Source organism: Chelmon rostratus, chromosome 16, assembly GCF_017976325.1.
Source record: "Chelmon rostratus isolate fCheRos1 chromosome 16, fCheRos1.pri, whole genome shotgun sequence".
Lineage (NCBI taxonomy): Eukaryota > Metazoa > Chordata > Actinopteri > Chaetodontiformes > Chaetodontidae > Chelmon > Chelmon rostratus.
Genome location: NC_055673.1, coordinates 24,036,723 through 24,050,343, shown reverse-complemented (window position 1 = coordinate 24,050,343; position 13,621 = coordinate 24,036,723).

The window sequence follows — 13,621 nt, the reverse complement described above, 5'->3', positions numbered from 1 at the left end:
GTCAGCATAATAAAACTGTGCTCTTGTCAGTGCTCAGCACTTGAAGCTGATGTTAAAGCAGAGACAGCGGATCTTCGTACCAGTAAACAAAAGAAGCTGCTTTGCATGTTCCCTGACGGTCTTTCAGACAGAAAGTGTAGTAAGGATATTCAAAAAGTCTCTGTCCAATCCAAGGATGGTTGGCCCCAGAGAGGCGGCTTCCAGAGTCTGAGTGACAGCCCAGGGAGGTGATAACCACGTGGATTTTAGGTTTTACTTTTAAGACAACAACTGTACCTCACTACTAAACAACCAAATGAATAAAGAACTGGGGTTATAGGGTTAGAGTACTCCAAAGCTTTTTTTTCCATCTCTCTCTGTCCTGCTTAACTGTAGAGCTTAATATTGTTTCGTGATCATGTATCTGTTTACGGTATTATTGTCTGTCAGTTATACAACCACTTTTTGTGCTGTTTCCTTTGCTTAAGTCCTTTGAGACATATAGCCCTTTAATTCCTTGTCAAATCATGGCACCAGCCTGTATTCACATCCCTGTTTTGAAAAATGTTGGGACACTGTGTAAAACATTAAAACAAAAAATATTTGGCACATTATGAAACGTAAAACACGATGAAGGAGAACCTGAGCTGTTGTGCAGCTGAAATTGTACATCAAGCAAGAATGAGAAAATATTCCAGTTTCAAAATTACAGCAATTGGTCTCCTCAGTTCCAAATGTTCACCGAGTGTTGTTAAAAGTAGAGGTGATGCATCATTTCTCTGTTTCAAGGTCTGATATGTTTCAGTGTTTGGAAAATCATCACATTCTATTCCTATTTATGTTTTACACAGTGTCCCAACTACACTACTGTTCAAAAGTTTGGGGTCACCCAGACAATTTTGTGTTTTCCATGAAAAGTCACACTGTTATTTACCACCATGAGTTGTAAAATGAATAGAAAATATAGTCAAGACATTGACAAGGTTAGAAGTAATGAATTTTATTTGAAATAATATTTTTTTTCCCTCAAACTTTGCTTTCGTCAAAGAATCCTCCATTTGCAGCAATTACAGCATTGCAGACCTTTGACATTCTATCTGTTAATTTGTTGAGGTAATCTGGAGAAATTTCACCCCACGCTTCTAGAAGCCCCTCCCACAAGTTGGATTGGCTGGGTGGACACTTCTTGCGTACCATACGGTCAAGCTGCTCCCACAACAGCTCAATGGGGTTTAGATCTGGTGACTGTGCTGGCCACTCCATTACAGATAGAATACCAGCTGCCTGCTTCTTCTCTATATAGTTCTTGCACAATTTGGAGGTGTGCTTTGGGTCACTGGCAAATTAGCTCCAATCAAACATTGTCCACAGGGTATGGCATGGCGTTGCAAAATGCAGTGATAGCCTTCCTCATTCAAAATCCCCTTTACCCTGAACAAATCCCCCACCTTACCAGCACCAAAGCAACCCCAGACCATCACGTTACCCCCACCATGCTTGACAGGCGTCAGACACTCTTCCAGCATCTTTTCAGTTGTTCTGCCTCTCACAAATGTTCTTCTGTGTGATCCAAACAACTGTGTGAACCAAACTTCGATTTGTCCGTCAATAACACTTTTTTTCCAATCTTCCTCTGTCCAATGTCTGTGTTCTTTTGCCCATATTAATGTTTTTCTTTTATTGGCCAGTCTCAGATATGGCTTTTTCTTTGCCACTCTGCCCTGAAGGCCAGCATCCTGGAGTCGCCTCTTCACTGTAGATGTTGACACTGGCGTTTTGCGGGTACTATTTAATGAAGCTGCCAGTTGAGGACCTGTGAGGCGTCTATTTCTCAAACTAGAGACTCTAATGTACTCGTCTTCTTGCTCAGTTGTGCAGCGGGGCCTCCCACTTCTCTTTCTACTCTTCTTAAAGCCTGTTTGTGTTGCTCTCTGAAGGGAGTAGTACACACCGTTGTAGAAAATCTTCAGTTTCTTGGCAATTTCTCGCATGGAATAGCCTCATTTCTAAGAACAAGAATAGACTGTCGAGTTTCACATGAAAGTTCTCTTTTTCTGGCCATTTTGAGCGTTTAATCGACCCCACAAATATGATGCTCCAGATACTCAACCTGCTCAAAGGAAGGTCAGTTTAACAGCTTCTCTAACCAGCTAAACTGTTTTCAGCTGTGCTAACATGATTGCACAAGGGCTTTCTAATCATCCATTAGCCTTCTGACGCAATGAACAAACACATTGTACCATTAGAACACTGGAGTGAAATGGGCCTCTATACACCTATGTAGATATTGCACCAAAAACCAGACATTTGCAGCTAGAATAGTCATTTACCACATTAGCAATGTATAGAGTGTATTTCTGATTAGTTTAAAGTTATCTTCATTGACAAAAAACAGTGCTTTTCTTTCAAAAATAAGGACATTTCTGGGTGACCCCAAACTTTTGAACGGTAGTGTATTGTGGAAACAGGGTTGTCCTGTATATTCTTTTTTGTGATTTAAGTCTGCATGTCTTTTATTTATTTCAGGGGTGTGGAACCCTTTGGCCTCTGGGCCGTATTGCGAGGCACTGCTGAAATACAAGAAAGCAATTACTTTTTACAGTGACAAAGAAAATAACAAACAAAAAAGTGGAGTAACATGTTCTTCCAAGTGGTCTCTGAACACAAAACACACAGAGCTGCTGATATCATGTCAATGCATCCAAGAGGAAAGTTAGTTTGTGGGGACGAGGTCGCTGTGATGAAAAAAGTCAGTCTCAGATGTCATTACAGCTAAAAACACGTTAACCTTGATGAGCTGCGGGAAGAAATGCACTTGGATAAAGTTAAGCCTCTTCAGTAGAGTTTCCCAACGAGCAGCTTTTTACAAGACCACAGTCTGACAGAGACAATGTGATGCTGGCAAGTTTTGTAGTGAGCGAGCTAATAGCTAAGAAGCTGAAACCTCATTCAGAAGGAGGATAGTGGAACAGTGCCCCTGTTGCTGCTGTGGACCTGCTAGCACCAGACAAAGTAAATTAGCTCCAAAGTGTCAGTTTGTCTGGAATAATTCATAGCAATGAAGAGAAAACCTGACATGGAGACTCAGTGATAGCAAGTGTCTGTGTGATTTGGCCTTCATGGTGGACATTACCAGGTACCTGTGAGAGCTAAACCTCAAGCTCCAGCAGCTACTCAGCTCTCTGCTTTCAAATGTGAAATCAGCTGAAGGGAAATTAAAGCTGTGGCAAGTGCAATTGGACACTATGCATTTTCCTTCTGTGCAAGAATAAAAGCCTGCTATGACATCTGAATATGCTGCTGAGTGTGAAAACTCCTTCAGGCATTTGTTGAGAGGTTTCAGGACATGAAAAGTAAAGGAAGTGAACACATTTGCTGTTCAATGTGGAACCAGCTGATGTGTCTGACAGCATACGACATGAAATCATTGAACTGCAAAGAAACAACCTGCAACTGCGTGCAGTTCTTTTCATAACTTACTCTTGCAAAGACTCAGTTCTGCTCAAAGCTGACCGGCAACAACCTGGAAAACAAGCTGCAAGAAGCCTTATCATCATCATCATCATCATCACTACCATCTGATGTCAGAAGCCTCATCAAAGAGAAGCAGTTAGTCATAGTGAATAGTGATATGATGATTATTACATTAACCTCTGCAGTTGGACAAAGGCTGGTAAGCAGTGGGCTGAGCAAGCACAGCTGAATTGCCGACCAGGAAGAAGCATGGCAGGCAGAGAGAGCTGACCTGCTGGCTGGAGAGTGGACTGGCGAGACACAGTGGGGCAGACACATGGAAATCACAGGGAAGTAGTGGACCTGAAGCACAGGTAAACACAGGTTTCATGACAAATTCAAGCAATACAAGGGATCACTGAACTAGACCTTAATTTGCCTGTGACATTAACACCACATTGGTAAACTGAGTGATCTGGTGACACATGGCTGAAGAACCAGGGTTAATGAGTTAATGGGTTCCAGGTGAGCAGCTTGGAGCAGGTGCCACCTGCACCTTAATGCCACCTGAACACAACTCCACATTGAGGTCACTAGAAGGAGGAATCTCTGCTTCCAGCCTTGTGTGTATGGGGAGACAGTTCCCTTGAGAATACAGTTAAAGATAAAGAACAAATGACATAGCAGGAGTTCATAAGTCTTCTCTGCGGAGCATAAATGTGGACTTGATTCACATGACTTGGACTTGAATCTGACTTTAGACTTGGCAAAATCAAAAAGACTGACAACATGACCAGTGACTTCACTTGGTCTTAAGCCTTTTGAACTGAGCGTAACAACTGCTAACCCACACTTTTTCTGTACTGTGCTCACTTTTTCAAGTCAAGCTCAAATCCAAAATGCACTAATGCAACCAAAAAAGTGCATACACATCTCAAAATCAACTCTTATACCCAAACACTGCCAACACTGTCTCCCGGCAGTAACATTGTTTGATGATAAGAATCACTAACAGGTAGCACTGTGTATCATTAGTCTTTAAAGTATCTTTTATTTATCATAAACCAATACTCCACTGCAACAAAAAGAGCATGTTATTACCTTACAGTATATGTCACAGAAATACTGCAACATGCTTCAATTGTTGTGTGAAACTAAATTTAGGACCCAGACATAGGACTCCTGACAGGGAGTGCTTGCAACAGTTCAATGTAGTTGTATTTGAAAAAGTGATGATGAGGATTTGGAGAACTGATCCACGGTTTATGGTGAAGCTGGGCAGATGGAGAGAGCTGGGTTGTTGACTGGATGCTGGACACTGGGTGGAGGCGGAGATCACAGGAGGATATGAACCTGAAGATCAGGCAAGCACAAACTTAGACAGGCTTCAGGAAATTATAAGGAAAATACTGACAGCCAGTCAAGCCTGTCTTCTGTAAGTTCTCAATGACATCACACCTTCTGTCCTCATTACATGATGATCCAGCATGACATCCAGCATTCATTGCATCGAAGAGGGATATCTGATCATGTGGATGGTGGTCACAAACTTTCCCACCATAAGACGAACGGAGAGCAAGGCGGAAAGAAAAGTGACACCATGTAGCAGCTTGGCCAGCTTCCTTTGTCTGGAGCTCTAAGGTATTTTCAGTCCTCCAAGAGGATTTCCGCCTTTCAAGTTAGCTGGATCTCTTCAGCACACTTGGTGCGTCTTGGGATTGAGCTAATCCGTTCATGGTGGAAGCGAGTTGGTCTCCACATGAACAGAGACAGCAGCCCGCTTGCTGGGGATGAGGCTGAAGAGCTTTGAAATCAATAGACTGAACTGAAGAGCAGATAAGGCTTGAGCTGAAGAAAACTGTTGTTTCTTCTTGCTTCAGTCTTCTGTAGAGAACTTCACCTCTCCTCTCCCAAAACCTCTTTTTCTCATTCTTTTCTTTTGTTCCAGTTTCCTCAAGAATTAATAATGTTTATTACAAGTTTAATGCTTCCAAGTTTCAACAAGCTTTGATTTTTTTATTTGCTGAAGGAACCAAAGGTACCAGAACAATTATGAAAATATTACTACACAGCCGCCGTTGCTCTGTTTGCAGTCACATTATTTCTGGCTAGCATGTTTTGGTCAAGTTGAAAGCAGCCTCATCCACAAAGATGAATATGGGGTGTTGTTGTAAAATAAATCCACAAACATCAGAGTTACACCATTTCAGTAGTTTACATTACACAGTATATAATCCAACTGTGCAGGACCATGCAGGCACGCATAAGGAGACATGTGGATTTCCACAAAAAATTATTTATGTACAAGGAAAAAAATCAATACATAAAGTTCTGGGCCCATAAAAGAGGTCAACTGAAAATAATCTAACTGAATGGAACTGAACAGAGTGAACTAACCTAATGAAGACAAAAACAGACCTAACAAGCTGCACACAAAGAGGAACATATATAGCGGCTGATCAGACCATTTGTGAGACAAAGGGATAACAAAAAAAAAGCAACTAGACTACAAATAAAACAAAACAGGACAACTGGTCTGTCAGTAGGAATATTTTGATAATTAACGTAAACAACACAAAACAACACCAAAGCCTCTACTATAATGAAATAAAATAAAATAAATAAATTGAAAGAAAATCCTAAATTAAACATTCAAAATCCCCCCTGATGCTGCAGACACTTGGTATAGTCCAATTGGCCATTTCCTGCATTCAGCAGCTCTGCTCCAGCAGTTGCATCGTTTGCTCAGGTCTGCAGCCAGACCCTCACCACAGGTAGCTCAAAAACCAAACCATCAGAACTAAAGACAAACTGAATAAACAAAGTGCAATGTGACTGTGCAGAAGCTAACTAAATGTGCGTGCTACAAATACAAACTAATGTACTGTCAACTTATGCAACCTATGCTAAATAAATATATAGAGTCTGTGTTGTATGAAAACAAAAGGTATGTGTCATCCTTTATGTGTTTGCTGTCTGCATGTGCAATGTGGATGTCATGAGGTCAAAAATGAATTCAAATGAATAATTAAATGTAAAGAAAACTAAGGTGTATGCAGGAGGGTTACCAACTTTTATGCAAGCTGTGTGGCAGCAGTTGCAGTCAGATGTTCTTGTAGAATATACATCTTAGCTACTGATTTGTTGGAAATTTCAGACTGCTGTTGCTACTGTTGAGCACTGGAGATTTGGCTGCAGCCTCTCTCACTGATAAACCATGGTTCATAATATGATCAACTATAGTAGCTCTAATCTCATCTGAGGCTACAGCTCTGGGTCTTCCTCGTCTCAGCTGTCTTCCACGACACACATAAACTCCCCTCCTTCTCCTGGCTTCTCTTCTTCTTCTGCCCCTTAGGACCACGTTTAGTCAGGAAAACTAATTCCAAAGACTTGCCCTTTTGCCATGAAAGTGAAAAGCATAATCACCTGTGTAGACACCCTGGACCATCCCACCACCCTTACCACTGTCCCCATACCCCTTACATTTAGACAACAGTGAATCCTACAATCACTACTTGGCATCCACTTGCTTTAAAATATCAGAGCAAAAAGGATTGGGTTTACTAGTTCCTGGATTAAGTAAGTGACAACAATTAGGTGGTCAGAATCAGATACCTGGCTGAAAGTGAAATGCTGTGAACATCCCTGCATTATATAAATGAAAACACTAAAGGGCAGATAAATTCAGCACTTAGTTTATTTAATTATTACTTGAAGGATATGTAGACATCACTGACACATTAAGCTTCAGTTGTGATTTTGAGAGGCCACTGGCAAGAGAGACAGTTGGTAGGAGAGAGTGATGATGAGGAAGGATGGCAGGGATAGTATTACAGTTTTTCTCAGTTGCTTTGGTACATTTCTCAGATCAGAATTGAAATTCTCAAAACTACTTGTTCAATCTTCACATCATTGTGTCACTTGTTCACATCAAGCTGTTTCTCATTTCTTTGAACAAGTTGGAAATGCTTTGGTACATCCATGCAAATTATTCTGGACAGTTCTCTGCTGTTTCCTACATTATCAGTTGCTTATGTCATGTTGAGCAAAATGTATTAGAATGGGTCTTTGTTGAATAGTCTCACCCCCCACAACATTTAGGCATGAGTTCATCACATAAGTCTTTACATGCAAAATGGTTGAACAAGCTGTCATAATACTGTCCAGCATATTTCTACATTTCCATTAGACTTTTTTTTTTTTTCTAAATCTGTCCTGAGTTGGTAAATTGCTCCCAGGTGAATCTTGACTTCTCTAACGAAGGGAAATGTGTGCAGCATTAGATCAACCAATGATCAACCAGTTTTCTGAAATAACTCAAAGGTGCATCTCATGAACCCTCAACTGGCACAAGTATATATATATAGCTGGAGCACAGCACAGTGTTATGAAGTCTGACAATGGAAGGACGAGGAATTGGACGGGGTCAACAGCCAGAGAGAAGAAGAAGAGGAAGAGGAGTGAGGCTGCGTGGCAGAGGAGTTGGGAGGCAAAACAGAGGAAGAGGCAGAAGAGGTCGAGGACATACGTGTGTTCCCGATGAGATAAGAGCCACACTCGTAGACCATGTTCTCAATCATGGGCTCAGAATGGCCGAGGCCGGTCGAAGGTGCAGCCAGATGTTGGGAGAACAACTGTGTCATCAATCATTCAGACTTTTCGTCAACAGAACAGGTATGTGATCAACAACAGCCACTGCACTGTAGTACTGTATACTTTCTCTTTCTACTCCTTTGCAGATGACTTACAAATATATTTTCCTCTGAGAGTAGATTGTAAGGATTCTCTGCAGCCTCTGCAATCTTGTCTCAAAGACATTACATGTAAAACATAGCTGAATATATACTTTCTAAACGTACTGTAACGACAGTAAGAAAGAGGCTGTTGTGTTTGGACATCCAAATGTCCTGGATTGTTCTGCCTGTTTTCTGGAGCACCTTGCACCCAACTCTCACTCCTCTCTAAAGAGTCTTGGTGTGACTTGTGACAGTGCTTTCACATTTGATAAACAGATTGTCAAGCTATATCTTCGTCCCCAAGATCTTGAGAGAGTGGTTCACGCATTCATTACCTCAGCTACAAGCCTGGGGATTTTTACTGTAAATCAGCTCTAACAACATATTTTTTCTCACTTGCATTCGCCAGAGCTTGAGATTGTACATCCAAATTTGATTATTTTATGCTTGTTTTATGTGATGCCCTTTTGTCATGTACAGCACTTTGGTCAGCTGTGGTTGTTTTTACAGTAAATGTGCTAAATAAATAAATTTGATTGATAATGCTTCATACAATATTACAGTATTCCACTTGCATTTTACAATATATAGTAAGTATGCTTTATACACTGACATTTTATCTTACTCAATTTTGTGTTTTGCATTACTATATTTTTTTCCACATAGGATTGCAAGACAACTTCACAGGGGTGGCAGAGGGCATATTCCCATCACTGGGCCATACAATACAGAGCATCTTATCTTTATAGACACTCTCTACAGGGATCTCATCCCTGAACAAGAGAGGGGTCAGACTGGAGATGACTTGCCAAAGTATGTGATAGTTTGGGACATTGTCAGTTTCCATCGCTCCAACATCATCAGGCAGTGATTTGCGACCCACAACAGGATGCTGATGGAGTTCCTTCCACCCTACTCCCCGTTCCTTGACCCCATTGAGGAATTTTTCTCAGCATGGAGATGGAAGGTATACGATCGCCAGCCATATACACAGATGACCCTTCTGGCTGCCGTGGATGCAGCGTGTGACGACATCATGGCAGATGCCTGCAGAGGCTGGATAAGACACTCGAAAAGATTCGTCCCACGCTGCATCGCAAGAGAAGATATTCGTTGTGATGTGGATGAGAATTTGTGGCCGAACAGAGAGGAACGTCAGGAGGTGTAGGAAGACAGCACTGCATGTACAGTTTTCTGAGGAGATTGTCCTATGTTTACATTTTCTACTTTTGTTTTTTTCTTTGTGCTATGCAGCGCTGTCTTTTCCTTTCTGTACAGTAGGAACAGTAAAAATGTCAATGTGAATCTTGTCCAGTCTCTTGTGATCAATCTCCCACAAACACTAAGGTGTAACTTACAATTTACAATAACTGTCGTCAAAACTTTAGCCATATTTCACATCAGAACATCCCTCCAGAGTCGACTGTGATATTGAAAACATGACTAAGCCATTTGACAGTCTTATCCGTACACAATGAAACAAGGACTTGTCATTCTGAGGCACTGACATTGACACAGATATTTACTTTTGAGAGATGAACTAAGGGTTTTGAGCAAGAGACTGGCTTTTGAAGGTCATCCATGGTGTTTTGCTATTTGTACGAAGTGTTTTGAGAAATGCACTCACTGTTTTGCAAATGGCGAGGATGATTCGAGAAATGCACCAAAGCGACTGAGAAAAACTGTAATTGTATCAAAGGTGCTATACCGATAAAGTCTAGTTGTTGGTCTTATTCTACCTCTTCTTATTCTTCTTATTAATGTAATGGTCAGTATGATTGGGACATGATGGAGTTTGAGAAAACAGCTCAGGAAAACGTGAAGGCAAAGCTTTCTGTGCCTCAAAAATTTGGAGATGACCTTGTAAAACACTGTGACTGCAGGTGAAGTCCATGACCTCCGTGCCTGTAACCTGGAGATGAGATTTGATTTTGAGACCGTTGATGTTCATGGATTTGTTTGGAGACACTCCTGATCTGATGTCCTCTACTCTGATGGAAGCTCGGTTTAATATGACAGTGTCACAAAGTTTGACAGCAGTTGTCCCTCCTCACACACCCCAGTCACCACATGACCAACCGGTTGTGTCTTTTATGGTATGTGACAACATACTAATTATAGAGCCGCAGTGATGAGTCAACGCAGTAGAAATAAATGTATCTTCACTGTGAACAAGACTGAGAGCATTGAATCAGGGACTTTGATTTGAAATCTGCATTCAGTATTTTTCATTTGTGTGAATGTTTTGCACACCGTGTTGTCCATGTGATTGACAGTTGTGTAAAAAGTTAAGTGAACTGTATTATATAGAGTTTGATGAATGCATTTGAAGTTGTGTTCACTGCATCGTTGCGCTGGTCATCTTTGAACTCAGTTGAAAGAGGTGCATCAAATCAGGAGAGAAAACTTGGAAAAGCATTATTTGATTCTGTAAATGCAAAACTACAACTGCCAACAAACAGAGAGATGTTAAGCTTTGGTTGGCAGGGATGCTAAAAGCTGCATTCATTTCCAGGTTTGTCGGATTTTGCCAATATTAATCAACATCAGTATTTGATCTATACAATTGAAATGAGTAAAAGGAGTAAACAGTATTGGTATATGTGGTTGTGTTTGTCATTTATGGAATTCCTACAACTTAATCTGGCAAGCAATTGATAAGTATGAACATGTCAGTGGGTTCTGATACTTTTATTTTGTACTTAGAGCATTATCTTATCTTCCACCAGTTTTTTTTTTTTTTTACATTTCTGATCCATGAATCACAGAATGAAGGGATACAATGCGTTTTCTGGCATTGACCTTATCACAGGTTAGGTTGAGGGAGCAGACATTCTGCCACTTACACTGAAAAATCGATATGTCCTTGTCAGAATACCAGAATAACTGACGGTAACTGGAGTATAGACTCATGGGGATGGGATGTTTAACTGACACTGTATGTATATTAACATGACACTGGCAGCTCTTCTCTCCTCAGCTCTGCACAAAGAACCCATAATGCACTGGAAATTTCCCAGGATGTCTCTCTGTCACAAAGGTGGCCACCGCTGCAACACCTCGCACGTCAGCTGCCGTAATTAACCAATCGGCATTGATCCTTGTGGCTCCTCGTTCACGCTGAACATATTCACTGTAAAAGGCAGAATGTTTGCCTGCAGGCGGGCTGATGGAGCGAGAAGATGGATGCGACACAAAAATCACTCTGATCCGGTTGAGTCGTTGATTTATCAGATAGAGAAAGGTGTGCGGGTGAAAGCGCCGGAGGAGAGAGAGCAGAGAAAGTGATGCTTCAGCACGTTGGACAGCTCCGATCTGAGATCAGATTCCTGCAGGTTTTTTCTTCATTTGTCCACCAGTAGCCTGACTGCTCTCCAGGTAGGAAAAAGCTTGTATGGTTGTTCAGAGTACTAAAGTGTGGCAACAGATATGGGGTGTGTTCTTGAGTCAGTATCAGTGTTTGCATGTCGGGGGTGGGGGGCGAGGGCGCGTCTCCCCCCAGTGTTGTGGTAATGCAGTATAACATATGGAGCTGAGTGTATGGAAAAAGTGATCCAGTCAGGACGTCATTGTAAACAGAACAGAGGAGTTGTGAGGAAGGTGTATCATGTCTTCCTTCTGTCTCTGAACCGGATGGAAGAAGACCGAGTCAATGCCGGAGTCCAGTTCTTTGGTGCAACAACACGTGAAGAGCTGCGCCGCTCAGCCAGCAGGGGGCGATGTTCACCTACAAACTGCACAGACTTCACCTTCCAAAGGTGTTGCTGTGTTTTACATTAGATTGGGACATAGCACTAAAATCACAAGATATCTATAAGATGCTGTTTTTCGCTCCCATTGAAGAGGTAAAGTGGAAGATATAAGAGGAAAGCATCTACATTAGCCTACGTGGTGTACAGCTCTGTTTGGAAGCTGTAAGACAAGATATTACATCTGCTACATTATATAATATAACAGAATATAACAGGTCAGAGCGATATGTTGCTTTTGGAATATATTGAAAATTAAGACTTCTGAAGTAAAATTGAAGGTGGCTACTTAAAATATTTAGGTGTTTCTCAATAGCTCTGTGTACTAGGCATTATAAAGTGTTTTGGTGGAATTCCTCATTCCTTTTAGCACACAGTTACAAGTGGTCTATCAGTCTGTCAAATGAGCCACAACAACTAATAATAATAAGAATGAAAATAATTATATGGCACATATCAAGCAAGGAGCACTAATCATGCAAAAGCCGCCTTCTTCTGCTAAACAAAGGAACTCTTCAGAGAAGCTTCTAAAATACTATAAGGCTGTTACTCTGTTACTTTATCCTGTTGCCTTGTTAGAAGATTGCTGTCATTTATAGCTAAATGTATGATAAATCATATATAGATAACCATTACAGATACATTTGGCATGTTTAGCGCCACTGTGTCTGACTCTGAGCATCAAAACCCCAGACCTTTATTCATTGTGGATAATAATAATGAAGTGCAGTTTGATCTTCTGATCTTCTCATTGGAGGTGATAATGTGGTTATGACATCACTGGGATGGGGCAGGTGGATCCTGGTAACCGCCTGCTAATGTTTAGTTAGTGCTTGTGTTATTGTTGAGTTACTCTTTATACAGTGGGTGTCCTGGTTATCTGTACCTTACTCTCGCTCACTTAACGGATGCGCCGATTCCTTGTTGTTCTAATTTCTAGCCTGAATTTAAATTGTTTCTTTCCCAAAGTTAATTATGCATTATAGACCCTCTTGCCTGATCAGCAAGAGACACGCTGTGTTGATATTAGTAGGCTGACTATGAATGAATATTGATGGATGAATAATTAAAAGTGGCTGTGCCTAATAAATTAAATTAATGCCATGTTTCCATAAACTGAGCAAATTTTCCCCACACATACCTCAGCTTGAGTGCTGCTCTTTGACACTGTTGATCATGACATTCTACCACACAGACATGCAAACACTGTTGGCTTATCTGGAGCTGTTCTTCAGTGGTTCTTAACATATTTAAAAAGGAAGGTCTTCATATCTCTTGGCAACTTCTCATCTAAAAAAGATGACATTTTTTGTGTTGTTTCTCAAGGGTGCTGCTGCTTTTCACCCTATACATGCCCCCTCTTGGTATCATCAAGGCAGGTGACTGTATCCATGCTACCATCCTTTCCTCTAAAGCACCGTGTTCATGTCAGTAACCTGGGTGTTACGTGGGAGCTTCCTGTCCCGAAAAATTGGTCCATGCACTCATCTCCTGCACATTAGATTACTGCTGATTTTGCAGGGGTTCCCACACAGACAACAGGTATGCTGTAGCTCATCCAGAATGCTGCCTCCAGAGTGCTCACTGGGACTAGGAAAATACAGCACATTACACCTCTCAGAGAAAACGTCACTGGCTGCCTGTACAGCATAGATTTCATATTACTGCTTGTTTACAAGGCCGTGAATGGTGTGGCTCCTG